Consider the following 21241-nt stretch of genomic DNA (forward strand, 5'->3'; position numbering starts at 1 on the left):
TTCCGGATTCTGTAGACAACTCAGACTGCTGAAGCGGGAACTTCAATACCGGATAGACCGTAGCAATTGCGTTGTTATTCAAACTACAGAAATGTTTTAAACACTAAACCGCTGGAGAAATTTCCAAGTACGATGAATGTAAGAATAATCTAGAGACTTCCTGGCAGATTAAAACTGTGTGCCGGACCGAGACTCGAACTCGGGACCTTTGTCTTTCGCGGGCAAGTGCTCTATCACTCTACCCAAGCACGACTGACGCCCCATCCTCACAGCTTTACTTCTGCCAGTACCTCGTCTCCTACCTTCCACACTTTACAGAAGCTCTCCTGCGAACCTTGCAGAACTATCATATCAGCGCACACTCCACTGCAGAGTGAAAATCTCATTCTGATAATCTAGATAATTCGCTTTCAGTTTGTTGATCGTTGTTTTATCATCTTCGGGTTACAGGTTTCAGCTAAAATAGGAAAACAGGTAAGATCGATGGACTAACAGAAGACCTGTAACGCAATTTGATGCGCCACACACAAAGAAAAATTTAGAAAGAAAATTCACGACTGGACAGCTGGCGTCACGGAAAATCTCACGAAGCCCGGAACAACGTGTGTTCACCAACGGAAATGAGCTCGTTTTGAATGAAAGTAATAAGGGAATAAAGAAAAGCCAAAACAAAACTACGAAAATGACCCTTGCACATCGCGTTGTCCGGTAGGACCCAAACCGGAATTTTACATACATTATTACATATTTTTCTCTAAGGCAGGTACTGAATAAATACGAATGTTCTGTAGACTGTCGACGCTGCGTACAACAGGTGATCTGAAGGTAATAAAATAACGAATAACGGCGTTGAAATAAGTGTATTTTCTAGAAATAAGGATAGTGGATGACTCCTCGTTCCAGTTTCGGTAGGAACACTCTGTCTTGTAAACCATGTCCGACCGAAAACATGATTTTAAAGGAATTTCATTGTATGTATAACTGCTGCACTTCTCCTTTTTTTGTTTTGCAACTCATTTAGGTCTATGCTGGACCATCTCTAGACCACATACGAGTAAAATGATCAGACGAACATCGTACAAATCTGCCTTTACAATATGACAACTTCATGCTACACAAAACTTGTGAAAAGTGGTCATATTGTAAGGATATGTTTGTATGATGTTCAGCTGATCATGTTTTATACAGTACGAAGATGGTCCAGTACAGTCCGAACTCTATTGTTGAATAACAAATAAAAACAAGTGAAGCAGTTGTACATATAATAAAATTCCTCAAATATGTTACAGATGCCAGTGTTTGCTTACATACAATAGAACGGTTTTAGGTTTTTTCAGCGGAATGTCTCTTTCGTCACACCACTGTCTTGATGCCAATTTTGCCACCATAAGTGTTACAGCGAATCCATGCTGCGTGTATGGTCAGATAACAACGTCAGAAGTCCCTTCGATTATGTTCGAACTTTTCAACGCGATTTTGAAATGGTCTTTCTCTATCACTTTTAATCTTGAGGGAGTAAATGCAGCACCCGGCCCACATCCAGCTGACGAACATTTGTCAGCAATGAATGGTATTGCGCGTCTGGAACGTGTTTAATCTGCAGTCCTCGCACCACGACGATATTCACGTATCCAGTAATGAACGGACCTGATGCTGGTGCAAACACTTCATGACCTCATTTGGCACCATGGAACCGATCTCTCCCCTCCCTCCTCTTTTATTTAACAATCATGTTTTCACCACTGCACGAGACTCACATTTACCCATTTCCAATTATTGTGTAACATCCGTTATCAGCAGTAAAAACTTGCGCTGCATCTGTTTGGAACTTTAAGCAAACACGTTACCCGAATAAAACTTAACAACAACCACATCCCTCTCTAAAGTATACAGCTAGTTCGTAGAAATTTACCGGACCTGTCAATCCAAGAGGTCCAAAGTTACTATCCCCACATGTGTTCTGGACACCAGTGGATATCTTATCCGATGGATATTGTTTTACAACTATTTTGGTTTTATTTGCAAAACTATTTTTGTAGGTGGTGTCTCCATTTTATTTCCCGTCGTTTCGTGTATTCTTTCTCTGATGTTTGCCGATGATAGAAGGGTTAGTCGTTGGCAATGAGCTGAAAGGAAAAAATATGTTCAAGGAACAAAGTTATACGTAAACTGACTGGACCAACATGGGGATCACAGCCTGAAGTTCTTCGATCATCAGCAAAGAGACTTTGTTTTGCAGCCGGAGAATGTGGGAGGTGTCTTACCACTCCAACAAAAATGAAGTCGTTTTACATGAGGCAGTCAGGATTGTCGCCAGTGAGTCCTACATGTGTCCATAAAATTTACCCACCTGCGTCCATAGCACCACCAAATATCAGCCACTATCCAGTGAAACAGAGAGGCAAAAGTAGCAAACTGGGTCACTGTTCTTAATGTATAATCACGGAGTCGGGAAGAGCTGTATCCAACGCACAGTACCGCTAAAAGGCCGACCTGAGAGCCACCGCTTATCTTTATGGTTGGATACTGTGAAAAATACAAACCAGCATCCGAAAGTAGAAAGACAAGGGAAGCAGCTGCAGTACAGTACTTGCAGATCACTGAATAGATTACGGACGGAAGTCATAAAAAGCAAAGTGAGCGTGGTTAAGACGACCAGTGTGAATGCAAAGAAACACAGGTGATTGGACATTTCCGTATGTGCCCAAGGATGGAGCTTGCTCGCACAGCGGAAGACTTTTTTATGCAACAACATTACCACTAAAGCTGCAGAGTTATGGAAGAAGAGAGTTTAGACGTTCTCGCCCGGAACCGGAAAGCATGTAAGTAAATATCTCGTGTATTACACTAGTTTACATTATTACTCGACAAAATACCCGGCCGTAGCGACGATTTAATTGGTCACGTGAATGGATACAGTCACGATACAGTTCAAAGCAGTGTGAGATGTTGACTCGCAGTGCAAGTGTGGGAAGTCATCACGGAAAATGCCTTTGTGGGCAGCAGCGACGGCTGGTGCTAACGTCATTACATTTATTAGCGATGAGCAAGAGGGAAGAACGACAGTACTGACAGAAAAGGTGACGGAAAGTGAAAGCTAAATGTGGAAGCTGAGTAAGTCGATGGTGTGCCAGATACAGCAGGACAAAAGGACTCAAAGAATGGGATTCAGAGGTCAAGAAGCAAAATACACAAAATAAATATTTTATTGACTACATCATTAAATGTCTCTTAGGCAGCAAGTACTGCAATATTTTGAGCAATGCATAGAAATATCAACTTCGCGAAAAGGTCCCAGGATTTGTTGCACAGAAGTGGACATTAAGGCTAACCAGGAAACTTTGACAAAAAATTTTGGTGCCAGAATGAAAGAGTCATCCCGTGTGCAACGGAGACGAGATAGTTTCAGAAAAGGAATACTGTATAAAATTTTTATTTAGTAATTCGGCATCAGAATGTAACCGATTAATGGTTTATTTATGGGAAATGTAGATCCATGCACATTACACTGTGAGTGAATGCTGTAGAAATGTGACAGGAGTACTGTCAAGCAATAGTGCATATCAGTGTTTAATTGTGGTGCTACGTGTGGAATGGCGTATAGACGTGCAGCTATTCCACTGCTCCGCATGTGTAAGGGGCGATCAAAAAATTTTCGTTTGAGGGCGCCGCTGCAACGTATGTGCAACGCACGACTCCGATGCGGGCGTATAAGCACCGACAAGTAGGCAAGGGATGAGTGTGGCATTCGCGCCTTTCCGACGTGCGTGTGACAGGTGAGGAAACATTAGCTATGACGACGTTTGTATCAAATGCATCGAAACAGGACCAAAGAGCTGTTATTCTTTTCTTGGCTGTCGAAGGACAAACACAGGTAGACATCCATCGGGGAATGAAGAATGTGTAAGCGGCAACATGTCTTTCGAAGCCACTGTTGTGGGATGGTACGCAACGAGAGGTGCTGCTGTTTCATGATGACGCACTACCCCGTACCGCAAATGTCGCACGCTGAAGTTACTTCAACTCAATTAGGAGACACTGGAGCAGCCGCCCTATAGTCTTGTTCTCTCCCCACGCGACTACCTCTTGAAGGGTCGACGATTCCTGTCGGACGCAGGATGTGCAGCAGGCATTATGGTGTTCTTGACGCAGCAGGACACGTTGTTTTACCAACCGGGTATCTTCAACCTGATGTATCGGTGAGATAATTCCTTCAATACTCAGGATGATTTTGCCTGATTGGCATGCTGATTTTGGACTGTACGGCCATCGAATAGAAACTTTTCGATCGAGTTTTATAAGGTTAATGGAGTGTACGCTATTACTGTTCTCCCCTCCCCGTTTCTCGGTTATAATATGACTGTGGTGCCACCCTTGATATGTCTGCAGTTCATTTTGTCCCGTGAATAACGGTTATTCATCAGTACCTTCGAGGCTTCAGAAGACGACTGCATGAGAACTAAAATACTCACAGAAAAGAGACACTCATCATTGGACAGGGCATCTCTGTAAGTGTCTATCCAAATCACAGGTGCTCAACATGGGCATTTGTCACCTACCAAAGAAAGCGCAACAGCAACCCGCTTTGGAAATCTGCTCATCTGCAGACGAGAAGTAATTCGATGCGACAATACAGAGCGGACGGTTTGTCTAAGTGTTCTTATACGCCTGCTCATCCTCCTGCAACTTCAGCACGGTGCGTTTTCCGAACGAAAACTTAGAGACACGCAATATCCTGTGTTATTTTCTTTTAGTCTTGTAGTTTTCGCGCAGTCACCTTCTGACACAACACAGGTGATCATCAATAACCCTGTAATTACTGTCGCAATAGTATAGTTTTAGGAGTAGATCAGGCCGTCTTGTCCAGGCGTTGCTGTGAATTTTTCTGCTTAACACTCTGAGTAATCAGCTCTCGTACCGCCGCGTTTTTGTGTAGAATTTGAGAACGGTCTGGTGGCAATAGTTGCAATGTAGAGGAACTCTAGTGATCTCGGCGAGGTATCGCGAAAGGAAGTTACGTGACACGTAGCAACCTTCTCATCTCGGTGTAGCAGTTACAACCAACGTCTTCCATTGTTTATCTGAAATATTCAGATCTCTGTTTCCCCTAGAACGCTTGCACTAGGGAAATTATTCTCCGAGATCTTATCACTTGTCCTACCATCCTGTCCCTTCTCTTGATATCTTCCACATATTTCTGTCCTCGTCGATTTTGTGGAGGATCTCCTCATTTCATATCGTATCTCCCCACCCTACGGAAGTATACTCTAGTAGCGGACACACTACAGTCATGTAGAGGATAGAGTCAAGTTGTGGAAGCAGCATGGGATCCAGACTTATCAGCGGGCACAGGGCACGCAAACTTCCAACTGCTTTCCTGCGGATTTGCCTGAAGCACTGATAGCACGTATGTTTTCGATCTACTATGACACCTCATCCAACTATTACCCACCTTTCTTCAGTTATTGATTTGATCTGTTCAACATCGGTTATAACGAACAGCACTTTTGCAGAATGAATTTTTTCACTCTGCAGCGGGGTGTGCGCTGATATGAAACTTTCTGGCAGGTTAAAATTGTGTGCCGGACCGAGACTCGAACTCGGGACCTTTGCCTTTCGCGGGCAAGTGGTAGAGTCTCGGTCCGGCAGACAGTTTTAATCTGACAGGAAGTTTCAGTACTTTTGCAGTTAACACGGATGTACAACTGATGAATACAACTGGTACATATACCTTTGTCACACACACGTAACCAACATTTCTTAAGTGAAACATCGTCGTATGAGGTGGTGCAAAGTTTGAAGCACTCTAATTGCATTTAGGATGGCGGGGGTTCAAATCTCCGTCAGACAAGCCAAATTTAAGTTTCCTTAAATCATTCCATGTGAAAAATTACGGAGCCTCTGAATAGACCATGAAGAATTTCGTTTACCCATCCTAGTCCAGATGAACTAGTGTAATTATTCATATGTAGAGCTTGTAATAACAATGTTAAGTCTGGCGGATGACAATGTGTCCAAAGCCAAGTTCCACATAGTAGAAAACATCAACTTACGATAATTCTAAACAACAGTTTACTGCCGATACATGTAAACATGTTCGATGTCACCTTCAGTCATTCCTCAATTCGTACACCTGAGAACTTTTCACTTGATTCGAGAACAGTAATCACTACGGCTTGCATTTTCATTCTTTTTCAGTACCATATCACTCCAAGTAGTTTAATGGAAGTGATCGCTCGCATACGAGAAACGTCGAGGAACATGGAATATGACATCAAAATAAATTTCTTAAATCGAAGACAAACACCGGTAAAACTGTGTTTGTGACAGAAGGAAACCAGGATATACACAAAACTCCGAATGTATTCTGAGATCGCATAGACAAGAGTTCCGCTGACAGAGTATGCTGCGTTGGCCACATGTGGTAAAATAATATCGCATTAATAACACGGTTACCATTCTTTTAAGCATAAAATTGTAATTTGCCGGAAACTGTCATCCTATAGACAAGATGTGACTCATCTCTTCTCGTTAGACAGTCACTGACTTCATAAAATCTGGCAAGTCACTTTCTGCCGAACACGTATGTGGGAACTGCAGGATAATTACGTACATGTAGGTGGAACACGGCGAGAAAAGCGTTACTATGATTCTCAACCAGCGTTAGTAAGAATCATTTCTAAGGACATGGAACTTCAGCTACTTCCACACTGTAGCTCCTTCCCCGCAGCTACGTCATCACTGGTGCAAGTTACAGAGCAGAGCGATTGCCGAACGATTCTTGCGTACCTAAACGGTAGGTAATGACGTCATTTCCCTTGCATTGTTTTGCGGAGAAATACCACAGTTGACGAAATAACGCGCGGGACATCACGCATGCTGAGGTGAAAGCTTCCAGGGTAGACACTTACAAAACGACTTGGGATGACGTCTGGGCAGTTCCTTTGCTGCTGCATACCGCATTAGGGGAAATGCCAACTGAAATAACTGGACTGCGCAGGAGTTGTTAGTAAGAAGCTATGTCCTAATAGTGCACGCCACATAGAAGCAGCTGCCGTACGTTGCATTTCACTGCCGTTAGTTATAAGACACGCAAGCACTGCCTTCTACGTCCAAGTGCAGAATCATGAAACGTTTGTCTAAGGTACTCGCTCATCACATGAAAACTATGTGTTGACTTCCAAGGGTTTATCAATGCGTTGAGAGTACTTTTTTCTTAACAGACTTATTCCATCCCAAAAAGGCATTATGCCTATGCTTTCAATATCAGTTCAGATCCACCATTAAAAAAGCTGATCACCAAGTGAAGTACTTCGCTATCACTGACCAATACCAAACGTACTTGAATAATGGTAATACCAACAGCTTATTGGAATCCAACGTCTTTTATTCTTTTTAACACATGCTACCGGTTTCTAAACTAAACAGTGTGATCTTCAGGCCCCAAGCGTAACCTGCCAGCGACAGCCGCAATGACAAAGACCAACGAAGTCTCCAAATGGGAACAGTTATAAAGCATGTACGCCAGAATGTGCAACTAAAAGAATCGTATGCAGCAAGGCCAACTATACTGTGATGTTCATCAGAGTTTCAGCATAAATCATTTTCAGAAAGTCACACTGAGCATGTTAGATTCGGCTTCGAAGAACTTGTCCGCTTTCCTCGTTTCCCACAGAAAACTAGATTTTCTAATACATCTGCCCCCCTACCTCCTCCCACTCTGCTATCGTTCTACGTTGATTAGCGTCATCACTGCAGAAGATGAACGGAACCGCTACCTAAGGAATGCGATGTTAGAGGGAAGAAATTGCTGCGGCTTTCCTGTTTTAGAGTTCACTGCGCTCCTGCGAAACGGGCGGATGCAACCCGCTTAGCAAATATGATGGTTCGGCTGCATCACTGCTGGCGTGAGCGACACCGTGACGAATAAGTTCGTAGCGTTTTTATGTAAGCGACAACAGACACATTTAACAGAGACTTCAGTCATCAATAGTACATTCTCCTTCTCAAGTTACAATATTCTGCCTACGCTGGGGTAGCTTTTCGATTCCCCGACTGCAGAAATCACGTCGTTTTGAGGCGAAGAACTCGTCGAGCCATTTTGGAAGTGCATTTTCATCTAGAAAGAAAGTTCTTTGAAGATTATTCGCTGGAAAACGTGAAAATCTGAGAACACAAGATCAGGTGAATAAGGCGGGTGCGGAATCACTTCCCAACCCATTTCTCGTCAGTCCAGCAGAATAAGGACGAGCGTTATTGTGGAGTAGCATCCCTTCACCGCAGTCTTCCTGGTCGTTGTTCTCGAATTGTATCTCAAATGCACAACATTATTTTTTGTGGATGCACGCAGGTCTTTGTTTGGGCTCAACAATTCCTTTTTTTTTTTCTTTACTTTAGCATAAAGATACCATTTCTCGTCACAGTAGCGATAAAGGATAGGAATGGTCGCTGTTGCTAACGAGGCTATTGATGACGAGCAAGAGGAGAAGCACATTTGGCCACTCGCTATTTTTGTGATTTTGGGTTAATGTTAGAGCATTTGGTACCGATACAGCCGATTTTTTAAGCTTCCCTACCGCATGGAAATGTCTCAAGATTGTGGAATGGTCACAGTGCATCACATTTGCCAGTACTCGAGTAAAACGACGTGTATCATTGTGGATTAATGCGTGTAGATGATCTTCAACAATCCCGGGATGTCTTTCTAATGTCAAAACGATCCTCCTTAAAACCAGAAAACCAATTTTCTTGCTATACTCCGTCCAATGGTTTTATCCCCACACACGGCACAACTATATCTGGCGTCCTCCGCTGCTGTTGCCCCCCTACTGAGCCGGCCGGGGTGGCCGAGCGGTTCTAGGTGCTACAGTCTGGAACCGCGCGACCGCTACGGTCGCAGGTTCGAATCCTGCCTCAGGCATGGATGTGTGTGATGTCTTTAGGTTAGTTAGGTTTAACTAGTTCTAAGTTCTAGGGGACTGATGACCTCAGAAGTTAAGTCCCATAGTGCTCAGAGCCATTTGAACCCTCTAGTGAACTGAAACAGAAGAATATGTCGGAACGATTTCTTGGCTTGGCACTTCATTTTCTAGCATCCGAAGCTTCACTCATTGTTTCCTAATTTTGCAATATGTAAACTAAAATAACAATAGTCAACTACAAATTAAAAATGAAAATCGATAAATAACCCCATACCAACCGGAATAGAAACATGCAAAAGAAAAACGCTACGAACTTATGCACCAATCCATTAAGTCTGAAATGGTGAAGCAGTGCGAGAAAATTACACAACCTCTGAAACTTCCCTCCAAACTGCAGTTGTACTGAATAAAATGTTCTCGGGTTTCCAACCGCGTCAATTGGTTAAAACTACACGAGCTTTCGGCCAAGCACTCCTTGGCCATTGTCATGACACTTGACAATGGCCAAGGAGTGCTTGGCCGAAATCTCGTGTAGTTTTAACCAATTGACGCGGTTGGAAACCCGAGAACATTTTATTCAATGTTATCGCCGCGAGACTCTGCATTCATACATGTAATTGTACTGTATGTATAAGAAAAACACAATTGAAGCGGTCAGCAGAACAAACTGCTAACCCACATTAGCGTAACTAGAAAAACTGCAGGTTACATTTTCGATTAAATTCAACGACAGGAACACAGATACGGTGGCAACAATTTATTCAGTAGACAGTGGATTCAAGCGTTACACGTGAAACTTGTTGTTACTATCATGTGGTGCATTCGATAACACTTTAGACAAAGTGGTTAATCCTTACTAAACTGAAGGGTAGCACTTTAATTCCGCCAACCCGTTAATTATAACATAACGAAAAACCGACCCTTTACGTCTCAGTCATGTTTGCACTTCCACTGTGAACGAAGAGTGTTTCGTGGCGATATGTAGCATATAAAGGTCTCATTCAGTCTTGAAGACGAATCTGACACAACGGAAAAGTTACTAGAAGGAAAATACAACAAAGGAAGGAAAGTAGATTAGGCTTCAACAAACCTTCAACGGTGAGGTCGTTAGAGACGAAGCACGTGCTCGCACTGGACAAGGGTTGGGAAAGAAATTTGTCTTGTCCCTTTAAAAGGAACCGTCTTGGAACCTGCCAAAATCGATTTATGGATACCAAGGAAAACTTAAATCCGGATGAAAGGACTAAGTTCGAATACCGTATATTCCACTTAGAGGTCCATTGCCTTAACAATGCCTGTGTCATACCCCAATATAAAGTCGCGCAATTCACAACAGAAAGGCAATGATTAGTACCAAAAATTCTCCTCAGTTGATTACCGTTATTTTTCATACACAACGAAAAATATTTTTAATGAAACACTGTTTTTCTTTACAGCTTATTATATTAAACTTCAGGAGCGGTTCTCCACCGGATGAGCTACTGAAATGCCTCAGGCACTAACTGAACAATGTATATCACTATCTCTCTTCTTTACATAGTTAACGTACAAGTATGGATTAACTGTCGCGCGAGATTAGCCGAGCGGTCTAGGCGCTGCAGTCGTGGACTGTGAGGCTGGTCCCGGCGGAGGTTCGAGTCCTCCCTCGGGCATGGGTGTCTGTGTTTGTCCTTAGGATAATTTCGGTTAGGTAGTGTGTAAGCTTATGGACTGATGACCTTAGCAGTTAAGTCCCACAAGATTTTACACACATTTGAATATTTTTTTATGGACTAATTTTGGTCCTTTTTTGACAGACTCTTCGATGCATATTTAAAACTTCATCATTAAGTCGCCAGTGTGAGTGGACAAAATGTTTTAGAGTTAAAGATTGCTTTCATTGCTTAGGATAATTATCCTTTGTGTCTTTTGTGATGTATGTGGAAGAAAGGAATATAGGGATTAGTGTCCCGTAATCAGTAGGGTAATATTACGAGATTGATCTGGGAACATAAAGTCGGCCTAAATGGCCGAGCGGTTCTAGGCGCTACAATCTGGAACTGCGCGACCGCTACGGTCGCAGTTTCGAATCCTGCCTCGTGCATGTATGAGTGTGATGTCCTTAGGTTAGTTAGGTTTAAGTAATTCTAAGTTCTAGGGGATTGATCACCTCAGAAGTTAGAAGTTAAGTCCCATAGTGCACAGAGCCATTTGGACCTTTTATTTTTTTAGGAAAATAAAAGCAGTGATAACAGGGAACCATGTTCAAACATCGTACTAATATACGAAGCTAAATGTACGTATATGTGCATTCGAACCTGCAGAAAATACAAATCGACATGGTGAAACCATGACTGGGTTACTCCTCTTCCCAAATACTCAGTCTCGAGCAACAGCTGATGTGGAGGAGCACCGAATCCGAATGCAGCCCTTTTTTTTTGCGCAATGAGCGCACGTTTCACTCCAACAGGACTGTACCACCGCTGAGAATGATAACACCTACTTTATTACATTATCGCCACAGGTATCACGCTGTGATACGTCAAAAACCAGTCCTGCACTGGCTGATGCCATCCTTCGCTATACTGCGAAGGGAGGGGTGTGTGAACCGATAATAAAGGGCGACAACGCATGTATGTTTCTTGTAATGTCGAAGTCGTCGGCCCAGCTGACCTCGGAGCGTCACGCACACGTCTCCGGTGCGCACGACTCGGCTGCCGGTCTCGGACCAGCGACACGGGACGGACTCCCGCGCAGACGGCGACAAAGGTCACGCGGGCGGTGGCCGGCGCGAGCTGCAAAGTTCGAGGACGTCGACTGCACAGTGTGGCGGGCCTGAAATTCTGTACGCGTCTCGTCGAGAGACTTTCGCCGTACCTTTGTGTGTCTGTTCTCTACTAACTTTACAAATGTTAAATACAATATTTTATAAACATTCGGAGTTATGAAAATCACAGTCCAATGTGTGAACTGCCTTTCCCACAAGGATATTCGCAATAATTTCCACTCACGGAAGGAAAATTGTATTGAAGCAGATGAGGGGAATGCGGGAAGTGGGAAACAGGAAACATATTTTTTTTTTTTATTTTGCAAAAGCCTTTGATCGGAATGACAGCAAAGAGCTACAGACCATAATGACTCGGAAACATACCTGAGATGGGACTCGGACCCACGAATGCGTCTTCAGGAAGCTGTATACTAGGAGCCGAACAACAATAACGTCTTTTTTTTTTTTTTGGAGAACATCATGTTCGCCGTTGACTGTAGAAATCACGAGCGTAATTCGGAAAGTAAGTTCCGTTTGGTAATTAAAAAAAGAATCGAACGTATATAAAGGAAGCAATTTATTTCACAAAAATCTGTAACAGTTACACTACATTTAAACCTAGCCCCCGTAATTTTCCAGGCATTTCTCATAGCCTGGTATAAGTTTATGTATTCCTTCGTCATAGAATGTTACCGCCTGTGTTGTCAACCACCTGGTAAATTGTTCTTCTGTCTCTTCATCGTTGCTGAAGCGTTTACAACCAAGGAACGACTTCGGATGCCGAAAGGGATGAAAATCACTAGGAGCGAGGTCGGAACTGAACGGAGGATGACCACAAGCGTCCCAGCCAAAGCTCTGGAGGAGTTGTTTTGTCAGGTTCGCAGCGTGTGGTCGGGCGTTGTGGTGAACGAAAACCACATCTTTTGAGAGCATTCGTCTGCACTTGTTCTGTACTGCGCGGCGCAGTTTCTTAAGAGTCTCGCAATAAATATGCTTATTGGTTGTTTCACCCCGTCGTAAACAGTCATCCAGTAAATTGTCTTGTCTGTCCCAAAACACTGTGCGCATGACTTTCCGGGGTGTCAACAGTTGCTTGGGTTTACCCTTTGCCAGGGACGAAGTGTGCCTCCATTCCATCGATTGCCTTTTCTTTTTAGGGGTGTCATAACCAACCCGAGTTTCATTCATCGTGACTAACTGGGATAAATATTTCTCGCCATCGTCACTTTAACGTGTCAAAAAAAATCAACGGCGTTGCCCATCTGATGTTGTTTTTCAGTAACAATCTCGTAAATTACTGTTCATGAAATGGAAGTTGACCAGCAATAGCATTAATCGCAAACCTATGGCTTCTTGGAATCATTTCTTCGACTGCACTAACCAGTTCATCAGAAACCACAGATGGACGTCCACTTCGATCTTCGTCATGCACTTGATCGCGCCCTCCCTTAACTTGTCGGACCCATCTTCTCACCAATTTTTCCAGAAACCTCGAAGATTTGTCTATGAATGTCACTTGGTTTAACGTTCTTAGCATCCAAAAACCGGTTCATAGATCTCAGTTCACATGCGGCGGGATTTTCGATCAACGATGTCATTATAAACATAGAATACAGAGCGAGCTCGAAATGGCGTCATTTCGTTCTGCTTGTACCAAAGATACTACTATCAATGAGCGAAATTGCGATCGCAACAGTGCCGCCGAGAATAATAGAAACGGAATTAATTTCCGAACTACTATTTCACTATTGTAGTTCCCGTCTTTGGACCATTTCCAAGAGGCACTGCAAAAGATTTTGCTTCTGCAGTACCACTTGAAAATAGCCCCAAGGCCGAAAATGCAACAGCGAAATAAATAATTTCTACAGTCAACGGCGAATATGATATCGTTTAAAAAATTTTACTTGAGTGTCAACCTCAACTGTGAGAAGTTAATAACGTCGTTCACGTGTTACCCTAAACAGATGTAATATGAGTTAGTTTTCTGTAGAAAGAAATAACTCTGTGTTTTCTTCGCTTATTTCATTCTCTGAAAAGTTTCATTTTATTTGAAAATATTTATCAGTGTATTGGGACAGTTTCCCTACTTACGCACAGACTTCAGAAAGGCAGTTACACATGTCGTCCCTCGCTAAAAACCGTTGATCGACGAGGTTGACGGATTGTCAGAAGACAGTACACGTTTCGGGATTCTCGCACGCACAGTTCTGCTGCGGTATGGATAACACGTGCACCATAATGTGCGAGTCAAATAGTGCGGCACCTACAACAATGCTCGCAAAGTTTAAACACGAGGGGCGGTACGATTGTTATGGAGGACAAAGCGTCTATTATGTTCGTATTTGGACCAAATGGAAGGTGGCGTCTAGCTGTAACGAAATGGTTCCGACAATCTGACCAAGTCCGCACAGATGTGTATGATGCTGATCCGCCATACAATCTAAATGTTGCACCATGCGATCTCTACCTTTCGGGTCAGCAGAAGGAAGATCTGAGGGGTGAGGGGGGAAAGAGATTTTCCTATTTACTTTTTGAAGTAAGCATAGACATGCACTCGGGAGGTCAATGATTCAGAGTACCATCCGGCCATAAGACTGCTGGGACAGTTCTCTGTTAAGGGACACGGCTGATTTTGTTCCCAAATCTCAGCTTATTCTCCGTCTATAGCTGGCTCATCGTATGCGTGAAGATGAACCCCTTTACTTCTCCCTTCCTTTACTATGCAGTGTCTGAATGGCCGCAACGGAGATGCTGGGACTGTTCAATGTGCACATATTCCGCTGTAGAGGCGGGAGGGGAACCGCAGGAATGGCGGTATGGGCTAACGCCCTACGCTTCCTGAGGTCTCTGTTCGCATTACAGTAAGCTGGCTCCGTCACGGTTCACGGAACAAAGCATCCGTTGGTACGTGTAGCACGGCGGTCATTTAGCGCCTAAAAATAGCACGTTAAGGTACGATTCCAATCTGCGGAATTATTTAAGGAAAACAGTCACGTTTCCATTAAAACCACACAGTCAAGTAAATTCCGATTTCCTTCCAGCTCTAACCTAACAACAACGCTTTTCTGAAGACCGTTCAAAGACACGCCCTAAGACGTGTAACTGGTACCAAAACGAATGTGTACAAATCCTAGCAGAGCATAAATTATAATGTAATCTTTTCGTAAGAGCTATCTTCTATTGCATTCCAATATCTGGGCTACGTCATGTCCAAGTGACTGTGGTGCTGAGTGGAAACAGTTTCAACCCTACCAAATAAAATAACAAATAAGACGTCTTTTTGTTATCGGGTATTGTATCCTGAACCTTTGTCTGCAATACAAGTTGATATCTTACAGACGAAGACTTATAGGTCACAAAGAAACACTATGGATGGAAAAATAAATTTCAGAAAAATTAAATAATTAAATTTTTTCGTGCTTTGGCATACTTGTCATGTCCCTGAAACCACCTTCGTAGTTAAGAACGCTGTAGGTTGTTAGAAAAGGAAGCAAATTAGATAATACCAATCCCCCAGTCCTCCAATTCCCACCAACTTTTGTTATGGGGAACAAAGGCAATTCTCCAACCACTTGTCTTAGCTGTATTTATTATTTCATCTTATTTGCAATCTATTTTGATCCTATTACAGCTTCATCTTCAAGCACGGCTATCGACGGAACATACCATCGCATTCATAGTCTGTTAATGCTCTTTCTAGTGTGGGACCTATAAGACTGCTCATGTTTCTGAACGTTTTATGCTGTTATTAGGAGAGCCTAAATTTTGATAAATAATCAGCATTGGCGGCCGAAGACTTCCGGCATAAGAAGTCAGCCTCATTCTGCCAACGGCCTTGTCAAAGAGGGCGGAGGAGCGGATAGAGGTTCAGGGCACTCTCTTGTCCTAGGGGTGGGAAATTGCCCCTAAAGGCGGAAGAATCAGCAATGATCAACGACATTAGGATGCAGAAGGCAATGGAAACCACACGTAACGTGTATCCACAGGACATATGGCCTGTAATTGAAGAAGTGTCATGATGATCTCTCCATTGGCAAAAGATTCCGGAATAGTCCCCCATTCGGATCTCCGGGAGGGGACTGCCAAGGGGGAGGCTACCATGAGAAAAACATTGAATAATCTACGAAAGAATAACGTTCTACGAGTCGGGGCGTGGAATGTCTAAAGCTTGAACGTGGGAGGGAAACTAGAAAATCTGAAAAGGGAAATGCAAAGGCTCAATCTAGATATAGTAGGGGTCAGTGAAGTGAAGTGGAAGGAAGACAAGGATTTCTGGTCAGATGAGTATCGGGTAATATCAACAGCAGCAGAAAATGGTATAACAGGTGTAGGATTCGTTATGAATAGGAAGGTAGGGCAGAGGGTGTGTTACTGTGAACAGTTCAGTGACCAGGTTGTTCTAATCAGAATCGACAGCAGACCAAAAACGACAACGATAGTTCAGGTATACATGCCGACGTCGCAAGCTGAAGATGAACAGATAGAGAAAGTGTATGAGGATATTGAAAGGGTAATGCAGTATGTAAAGAGGGACGAAAATCTAATAGCTTGGAATGCAGTTGTAGGGGAAGGAGTAGAAGAAAAGGTTACAGGAGAATATGGGCTTGGGACAAGGAATGAAAGAGGAGAAAGACTAATTGAGTTCTGTAACAAGTTTCAGCTAGTAATAGCGAATACTCTGTTCAAGAATCGCAAGAGGAGGAGGTATACTTGGAAAAGGCCGGGAGATACGGGAAGATTTCAATTAGATTACATCATGGTCAGACAGAGATTCCGAAATCAGATACTGGATTGTAAGGCGTACCCAGGAGCAGATATAGACTCAGATCACAATATAGTAGTGAAGAAGAGTAGGCTGAAGTTCAAGACATTAGTCAGGAAGAATAAATACGCAAAGAAGTGGGATACGGAAGTACTAAGGAATGACGAGATACGTTTGAAGTTCTCTAACGCTATAGATACAGCAATAAGGAATAGCGCAGTAGGCAGTACAGTTGAAGAGGAATGGACATCTATAAAAAGGGCCATCATCGAAGTTGGGAAGGAAAACATAGGTACAAAGAAGGTAGCTGCGAAGAAACCATGGGTGACAGAAGAAATACTTCAGTTGATTGATGAAAGGAGGAAGTACAAACATGTTCCGGGAAAATCAGGAATACAGAAATAGAAGTCGCTGCGGAATGAAATAAATAGGAAGTGCAGGGAAGCTAAGACGAAATGGGTGCAGGAAAAATGTGAAGACATCGAAAAAGATATGATTGTCGGAAGGACAGACTCAGCATACAGGAAAGTCAAAACAACCTTTGGTGACATTAAAAGCAACGGTGGTAACATTAAGAGTGCAACGGGAATTCCACTGTTAAATGCGGAGGAGAGAGCAGATAGGTGGAAAGAATACATTGAAAGCCTCTATCAGGGTGAAGATTTGTCTGATGTGAAAGAAGAAGAAACAGGAGTCGATTTAGAAGAGATGGGGGATCCAGTATTAGAATCGGAATTTAAAAGAGCTTTGGAGGACTTACGGTCAAATAAGGCAGAACGGATAGATAACATTCCATCAGAATTTCTAAAATCATTGGGGGAAGTGGCAACAAAACGACTATTCACGTTGGTGTGTAGAATATATGAGTCTGGCGATATACCGTCTGACTTTCGGAAAAGCATCATCCACACAATTCCGGAGACGGTAAGAGCTGACAAGTGCGAGAATTATCGCACAATCAGCTTAACAGCTCATGCATCGAAGCTGCTTACAAGAATAATATACAGAAGAATGGAAAAGAAAATTGAGAATGCGCTAGGTGACGATCAGTTTGGCTTTAGGAAAAGTAAAGGGACGAGAGAGGCAATTCTGACGTTAAGGCTAATAAAGTAAGCAAGGCTAAAGAAAAATCAAGACACTTTCATAGGATTTGTCGACCTGGAAAAAGCGTTCGACAATATAAAATGGTGCAAGCTGTTCGAGATTCTGAAAAAAAGTAGGGGTAAGCTATAGGGAGAGGCGGGTCATACACAATATGTACAACAACCAAGAGGGAATAATAAGAGTGGATGATCAAGAACGAAGTGCTCGTATTAAGAAGGGTGTAAGACAAGGCTGTAGCCCTTCACCCCTACTCTTCAATCTGTACATCGAGGAAGCAATGATGGAAATAAAAGAAAGGTTCAGGAGTGGAATTAAAATACAAGGTGAAAGGATATCAATGATACGATTCGCTGATGACATTGCTACATTGCTATCCTGAGTGAGAGTGAAGAAGAATTAAATGATCTGCTAAACGGAATGAACAGTCTAATGAGTACACAGTATGGGTTGAGAGTAAATCGGAGAAAGACGAAGGTAATGAGAAGTAGTAGAAATGAGAACAGCGAGAAACTTAACATCAGGATTGATGGTCACGAAGTCAATGAAGTTAAGGAATTCTGCTACCTAGGCAGTAAAATAACCAATGACGGACGGAACAAGGAGGACATCAAAAGCAGGCTCCCTATGGCAAAAAAGGCATTTCTGGCCAAGAGAAGTCTACTAATATCAAATACCGGCCTTAATTTGAGAAAGAAATTTCTGAGGATGTACGTCTGGAGTACAGCATTGTATGGTAGTGAAACATGGACTGTGGGAAAACCGGAACAGAAGAGAATCGAAGCATTTGAGATGTGGTGCTATAGACGAATGTTGAAAATTATGTGGACTGATAAGGTAAGGAATGAGGAGGTTCTACGCAGAATCGGAGAGGAAAGGAATATGTGGAAAACACTGATAAGGAGAAGGGACAGGATGATAGGACATCTGCTAATACATGAGGGAATGACTTCCATGGTACTAGAGGGAGCTGTAGAGGGCAAAAACTGTAGAGGAAGACAGAGACTGGAATACGTCAAGCAAATAATTGAGGACGTAGGTTGCAAGTGCTACTCTGAGATGAAGAGGTTAGCACAGGAAAGGAATTCGTGGCGGGCCGCATCAAACCAGTCAGTAGACTGATGATAAAAAAAAAAAAAAAAAGAATTAGGAGAGCGGACCAAGAGAGGTAGAACAGCGGTAATACACTAGTCTCGCATTTGACAGAATTCGAATCCCCGCACTCCTATTGAGATTTAGGGTTCACGTGTTTTCCAAATCAAATGGTTCAAATGGCTCTGAGCACTATGGGACTCAACTGCTGTGGTCATAAGTCCCCTAGAACGTGGAACTACTTAAACCTAACTAACCTAAAGACATCACACACATCCATGCCCGAGGCAGGATTCGAACCTGCGACCGTAGCGGTCGTGCAGTTCCAGACTGTAGCGCCTTTAACCGCTCGGCCACTCCGCCCGGCTCCACGTGTTTTCCCTAAAGCTCTTAAGGCACATGCCAGGACGGTTCCCTTGAAAATCACACAGTCCCGCCAAAAGACTGGTTTTACTCCTGGCGTATAAACGACGCCAGCGCAATAACCATTAATAATTATAGACAACAGATGTGCATTCGAGCAGTGAGTTGCGAGCTGGCTGTGTTAAGTAGTGGATGTGCGGTCATAGTGTGTCAACGCTGTTGTGCCACAAATTGTAGCGGAGCAATATCTCTTAATCAAGTGTCCGAGATGTTCACCAGAATGTTCAGAAGACAAGAAAAGTTTGTTCAAAATGGCTCTGAGCACTATGGGACTTAACATCTTAGGTCATCAGTCCCCTAGAACTTAGAACTACTTAAACCTAACTAACCTAAGGACATCACACAACACCCAGCCATCACGAGGCAGAGAAAATCCCTGACCCCGCCGCGAATCGAACCCGGGAACCCGGGCGTGGGAAGCGAGAACGCTACCGCACGACCACGAGATGCGGGCAGAAAAGTTTGTGCAATGTTTCTTTTGCACACCTTGACTCCCGATGAATAACAACGACGCGTGGACGCCTGCTGCGAGTTGATTAGATGCAAAACGCGAACAAGTCTTTTTTGGAAAATACATCGTGAGACTTGGTGTTATAAACACGAATCTACTACAAAACGACAGAGTGGAGAAATTCGCAGGAAGATTCGATGCTTTGACAACATAAGCCACTGTGACGCAGTGCACCGAACACTCCTAACGATAACTGTCCGCTGGCAACGACCCATGCATGTGTCAGTGTTACACCAGGACTAAAATGGGCACGTGACCATCGGCACTGGACGTTGGCGCAGTGGCACTCCGTTGTATAGTCTGATGAACCCCGATACCCTCTTCATTATGCCGATGAGAGGGGAGAAGTTCCCTGAAACCTGCATTGCGAGGCGGAGACAAGCTGGCGGCGGCTTCATTATGCTCTGGGGAACATCACGTGGGCGTCCATGGGTGCAGTGGAACTGGTGCAAGGCACCATGTCGGCCAACGATTATCGTACACTGTTCGCAGACCACGTACACCCCTTCACGACGATCATGTTTCCCGTCAGCATAGGCGTTTTTCAAGAAGAGAATGCGCCAAGGCACAAGGTCATGACTCTGATGAAGTGGGTCGAAGAACACAGTGAAGAGTCCCTCCACCCACCTTCCCAACTCGCCAGATCTGATCCCTACCGAACACACCAAGGATGTGATCGAATGTGGCGTCAGAGCTCATGGCCCCTCCCAGGAATTTGCGGCAGTTAGGTTCAGATGTGGTGCCAACTCCCTCCAGCGACTAACCTAGGCCTCATTGCTTCCATGTCCGACCCGGTAGCTGAATGGTCAGCGTGACAGATTGTCAGCCCTCTGGGCCCGGGTTCGATTCCCGGCTGGGTCGGGGAATTTTCTCTGCCCAGGGACTGGGTGTTGTGCTGTCCTCATCATCATCCTATCATCATCATCGACTGCAGGTCGCCGAAGTGGCGTCAAATTGAAAAGACCGGCACCCAGCGAACGGCCTGCCCGACGGGGGATCCTAGACATACGACTAAATAAAATAAATTCCTTCCAGGCCACGGCGCATCGCCATTTTTATCTGTGCCAAAGGCAGACGTACCGGCTATTAGGTAGGTGGTCATAATGTTTTGACTGGTCAGTGTATACTAAATCGGAATGCTGAAAATAAAAACCTGTAAAATTCTTGATTTGTAAGCTTTTCCGTGTCTGGCGAGTTATGTAGTCGGTTACACAACAACTCTTGCTGACAAGGGAACCTCCCCATCGCACCCCCCTCAGATTTAGTTATAAGCTGGCACAGTGGATAGGCCTTGAAAAACTGAACACAGATCAATCGAGAAAACGGGAAGAAGTTGTGTGGAACTATGAAAAAAATAAGCAAAATGTACAAACTGAGTAGTCCATGCGCACGATAGGCCACATCAAGAACTATCCGAGCTCATGTGTGCTGTGGTCCCGTCGTTAGCGTGATCAGCCGCGGAGCGAGAGGTCCTTGGTTCAAGTCTCTCCTCGAGTGAAAATTTTAATTTTTTATTTTGACACAATTATCAAAGTTCAGGCACTCACACATAGTCAACTTCGCTCTGCAAAATTCTAGGACATGTTCAGATTTGCTTGGACATATGCAGGATTTGACGGTCTACACACGGAAAAATTTGATAACGTTAAAAACATATGTTTCGACAGAGCACAGGGAAAACTGTG

At 43.6% G+C, this 21241-nt stretch overlaps 1 protein-coding gene across 2 annotated transcripts in view; it reads right to left on the minus strand.

Annotated features, from left to right (window-relative positions):
* The window catches only part of LOC126161331 (uncharacterized), a 681344-nt gene that overhangs the window by 393285 nt on the left and 266818 nt on the right, over positions 1-21241 (minus strand). The window lies entirely within an intron of this gene.

Source organism: Schistocerca cancellata, chromosome 2 (genome assembly GCF_023864275.1).
Source record: "Schistocerca cancellata isolate TAMUIC-IGC-003103 chromosome 2, iqSchCanc2.1, whole genome shotgun sequence".
In the NCBI taxonomy this organism is placed as follows: Eukaryota; Metazoa; Arthropoda; class Insecta; order Orthoptera; family Acrididae; genus Schistocerca; species Schistocerca cancellata.